Here is a 5,238-nt window from a genome sequence, read left to right on the forward strand (position 1 = left end):
ACGGTCTGGGCTAAGGATCTGTGAGGTTAAGGTCAGAAATAATATCGCTGGGGAGCCTCAGGCTGATGGCCCAAGCTCCTTTCTTTGGTGGGGCTCCCTGTATCTCTACCTATTTCTCCGCCTGGGCTGAGGTCTCGGAGCCTGGGATCCTAGACCAGGAACCCTGAAGGGATGTCAGAGGAGCAGCCTCACCGCTGTAGCAGCTGCATCTTGGGAAGGGGAGCCCGGGGGGCCATTCTCCCGAGCTGCTTCCTCACCTGCTGGAGTCCTAGTTGGCTCCCACGCTTGCATCCGTCTTAGAATCTTAATTTTAGCACCTAAAAGATGCAACATTGCTCAGGCCATCTGTCCTTGGAAAAAGCACGTGTGGACTACTTTACAGTTTACATAGCGTGTAAAATAACAGGAAATTCGTTACCATCCCAATAACCCTTTGTCCCCATTTCACACACAGAGGCAGCAGAGGCGCAACAAGCGAAGGGACTTGCCACGCAAGAAACGGGCGTGTGAACTGAGACCTTCTCGTTCCAAACCCTGCTGACTTTTCAGTACATCTACATGCCCACACTCTAAAAGCTTCAACAACAGTCTGGATGAAGGTTCTCTTTGGGGAAGGAAGGAAATTCAGGTGTGCTGAAGTTGCTGTCCAAATCCAGTTGAACCGTGATTCAGTTCGGGGAAAGCCTCAAGATGGTACACTCAGCTCGTCTCCAGTCCCAGCCCTCTGGGAGCCACAGAAAACATTCTTTGCAGTGTTTCAGGGATGGGGGAGGGCCAGTCCCAGCCCTCCCCCCGCCCGATTCAGTATTTAGGTCTCTGTGCCGAGATGCATCGGCATTTCCTTGTGGCAGCGTGGGATTCCTGGATGGCATCCTTCAATTACTTTAATCTCTTGGAGGCTCGCTGCTCATTTGTAAAACTTGCTACCTTTCTTGTAAGCTTTATCAGTGGGTTAAATAGGAAATGTTGATCCTTATTTTCTCCTTCCCTTCATTTTTTTCTGGCCAAGCCTTTATTTGCAAGTCTTGTCTCCTGCAGTGACAACATATAGAGAGAGACTCAACATGCACAGAAGTCATATAGACCCAATGGGGGTTATCTCTGGGCTCAGCAAGGGACTCTATCTCCAGAGCTGAGTTACCTGGCCCTTGTGTGCTGTTGCGACACTGGGCGATTGTCTGACTTGGATGAATGGGAACACCTAAAATGCACAGATGATGAATAAGAACATTTTGGTTTAGACATTTGATATATTGGCATATCGTGCATAATTACTGCCAATTACCATCTGACACCCATCAAAGGTCAGTTACTGAGCTAGTCAGTGAAGAGAACGGGCTGGGTCAAGGATGAAGGCCACCTTGGACAGGATCTAAGATCACAGTGAGAAAAGTCAGGTGAATAACAAAACCCCTGAAGTTCATACAGGGCCACCCACCTACAAAGCTCTTGCACACCTCGGTCCTCCAGTTCAAAGCCTATTACCTACTCTCTCGGTGACTCTAGCAATGCCTTTGATTTCTCCGGACCTTGGATGCCTTATCAAAGTTGCTTTGTTGGAGACCCTGAGTGGCTCAGTCGGGTAAGCGACCGACTTCGGCTCAGGTCATGATCTCCCGGTTCACGAGTTCGAGCCCTGCATCGGGCTGTGTGCAGAGCCTGGAGCCTGCTTCCGATTCTGTGTCCCCTTCTCTCTGACCCTCCCCCACTCATGCTCTCTGTTTCGCAAAAATGAATAAATGTTAAAAAAAAATTTTTGTTAAGTTGCTTTGTCAAGGCTTTATCAATAGTTGGACTTGTTCAGTAGTCTTCAAACATGTCTAGCAACAGAAACTTCATCTTCTTGCCCATAAGTCTACATCAGAACTGCACAGGGGAGATGCCAGCTTTGGTTATGGTAGGGGAGTCATCTCCGTGGGTCCCCGTCACCTCTTCTTGATAGTTTTGAGAAGGCTTGATGATCCTCAAATCCAGCAGCAACTCCTCAGTCAAAAGAACCCCACCCTGGTACGCCCTTGGTTGATGACGGAAATAGTCATCATCCCGGCCAAGCACAAGACGTTCCCTTGACATGCCTCAGTCAGTTTAATCTTTACAACATCCTCGGTCCTTATAAAAAAAGTTAAGTGATTTTCCCGGTCGTGGCTATTAGAGGGTAAAGGTTCAGGGCCCTGAACGTTACTTCCCAACCCCTGCCCTCACTCCCAGTGGCCCAGGCCTCCTTGCCCTGCCCTGGGTTCAGATTAAGTAGCAGAGGGATGAAGCAGCAATGCCCAAGGAGACTAAGAAGTAAAAGATTTCTGCCGGCAAAGCCTTGAGACATGAAGGGGGGTGGGAGCTTGCTGATCCTGGGTTCCCACCAAGGGAGAGGTTCCTAGAGAGGCTGGGAGTGTGCGTGCCAACACCCCCCGCCCCCCAGCAGCCACACATGCGAAGGTTTGACAGGATACAATTCAAACAGGCATCCATTAGGCAGCGGGCCCATTTCTGCTCAATCACAGGCAGTGAAAGAACAAAGAAATTGGATCAGACTATCAGTGCCCTAGCAAAAGCCACCGGTGGGCTTCAAAACTTGCAAAGTCTAGGGACCGCCTGGGTGACTCCGTCGGTTAAGCGTCCGACTTCGGCTCAGGTCATGAGCTCACTGTTCGTGAGTTCGAGCCCCCGCGTCGGGCTCTGTGCTGACAGCTCGGAGCCTGGAACCTGCTTCCGATCCTGTGTCTCCCTCCCTCTCTGCCCCTCCCCCACTCACGTTCCGTCTCTCAATACTGAATAAAAGTTGAAAAAAAATTTAAAAACAAAAACTTGCGAAGGCTGTTTTCTAGGGGGCACCTGCTAGAAACCTAGGTCGGAGGGCAACTGAGCAGCGTGCAGTGTCCCCACACAAGTTCAACATCGATTCACAGTCGTTCACTGAGCACCTCCCGCGTGCCAGGCACAGGGCCGGGGGCGGCTGGGGATGCGGAAGTGTCGTTGCAGGACGATAAACACCTTGTGAATTTAGAAAGTTGGTCCCATCGGCTAGAAAGCCTCCGCTTCAGCCACCTCACCCCCACCCCCCATGCCACCCACCCCAGTCTTCGCCAGGACCTTGAGGAGTTCTATCCACAGCTTGGCCTCAGGGGCACTCACTTGGGCAGGTGTCTAGAAAGTTCTCACACAGTTCCCTCTGCTTAGTGCTACCGGTTTGTCTTCCGTCATTACCCGAAGCCACTTCTTTCTGGATTCTGATTCGGCTGCTTCCAGGACCCCTCCCGACGGACTTGGGCAAACCTGGGTTTCCACGAATCCGTGTTTACCCCGCTACTCCATTCTGCCCACTGCCTTCGTCTGTTTGCCTTACTTTCCTGTTTCCCTAACCTGCACTGACATGACAGAGAAAGCAGTCACTCGACGTTTTGGGGTCGAATGGACCCCCTGGACTGGAGGAACTTCTAGCAAATGGGGTGCGGCATAGATGGGATTCCCTGTAGGGCCCACCTACTTTGACACCCTGTGGATCCGCCTTGGGGAAGGGCTGCTGGGTAGACATTAGTTTCTGGCAGTCGGGTGGTCTCCTTGAAGGTTTCCAATGGGGTTTGCAGCAGATAGGCCTTTTCCTAGGGAACTGTCTGGAAGCCTGGGTGATCTGAGTGCGGGAAAGCTTGGCTCCTTCAAAACTACCATACACTTGGCCTGGAAGCCGCTGGGATCTAACATCCTAGAGAGCATGACGAGCTTCAGGACGGAACAGACAGAGTCAGCGCCTGACTCGATCCCTTACAGGTGGTTTAACCCCAGGCAAGTTATGCACCTTTCTGGGCTTATTTCCTAATATGTGATGGGAACATAATTCGCACCTCCGAAGGCGGCAGTGACAATGAATTCAGTGAGATATCCCCTCTAAATTGGCCAGCACAGGCCCGAACACGACGGAAGCTGGCTCTCGCTTTGTACCAACAGTCGCAGTGGCTCGCCCTACAAGAGCGAACCCCCAAGAGGACGTCAGGGGTTCCGGGCTGGTGCGCAGTGCCCACAAAACCACAGATGGCAGAGAATCATCATTTGCAGGACCCCGGAATTTTAGTTAAATACGCACAATTTTATTGATTGAAGAGATTAGGACAAAAACATTAAACCAAATACAGGACAAAGCACCAGAGGCCATAGATTCCCAGCATGCATGCCACCAACCTTTCCTCCTACAGGGTACTTAAAAAATAGGGGACGGGGAAGAAAAACAGGTCCTTCTTGACACAGCACCATCTTCAGAATGTGAAAAACAAAAACAAAAACAAAAAAACAAAAAAAAAACAACCCAAACAAACAAAAACCTCTCTCCTTTGTTATCTTCCGTTATCAAAATAGAATCATGGCCGCCTTGTCTCCTGACTATGAACGGTTAAGCCGCCCTCCTGGGAACGTGAAGGCTGAGCCCCTGCTGAACAGGCATAAAGCATCCAAGGTCTGCACATACATGCTACATACTATAATGAAGCACAGATTCAAGTAACATTTACATACTAGAGTCCACGTGTTACCTACCCAAAAACATGACCATTTCACAAAAACGTATACAGGCGGTAAAATCCAAACAACTGAGGTACTGGAAACACAAATATTTATGCCAAAAGTGTTCTGTATCATACAGCAATAGAAAAGCCGTAATAAAAAACAGTTGCCACTCGAAATCAAACAAAGCTATCTAGAAAAGCCAAACAAAAGGTTATTTCAGGGACAGAGATACTCAAACGAGAAAAAAAATATATATATATAAATGTTAACTACAGCATGTAACGTCATCCCAAGTCAACCCGTAATTGAAGTACTCGCTTAATACATCACAATGTGACATTTTCCTTAATAAATAGAAGAGTTCTTGAAAACACAAAGGTGCGTATTGGGACAGAGAGCTGTTTGTATTTATAACATCCTAGCTTTCAGCTGATGTTTCTTCCCGCTTGTCTCTACCGAGGGTTTCTGTCCAAACCAGAGGGCCTTCCGAGCCAAAAGGATCGTTCTTCCTAAAGGAAACAAAATAGCTGCCCTGGATTTCATCATGTGCGACAACCTGCTCTGCGTCACTGGTCATCCAATAAAACAGAGACAAGAGGTTTCGTTGAGACCAGAGTGTTGCGAAAAGCTTCGGACTCTCAATATGCCCCTCCCGCTAATCTGGCCCCGGTGCCATCGTCCCAGCAGAGAGGACCATCTATAAGGCAGCCCTCCTTGCTCAAAGGAAAGAAATTCGGGAGTGGA

This window comes from Acinonyx jubatus, chromosome A3 (genome assembly GCF_027475565.1).
Source record: "Acinonyx jubatus isolate Ajub_Pintada_27869175 chromosome A3, VMU_Ajub_asm_v1.0, whole genome shotgun sequence".
In the NCBI taxonomy this organism is placed as follows: domain Eukaryota; kingdom Metazoa; phylum Chordata; class Mammalia; order Carnivora; family Felidae; genus Acinonyx; species Acinonyx jubatus.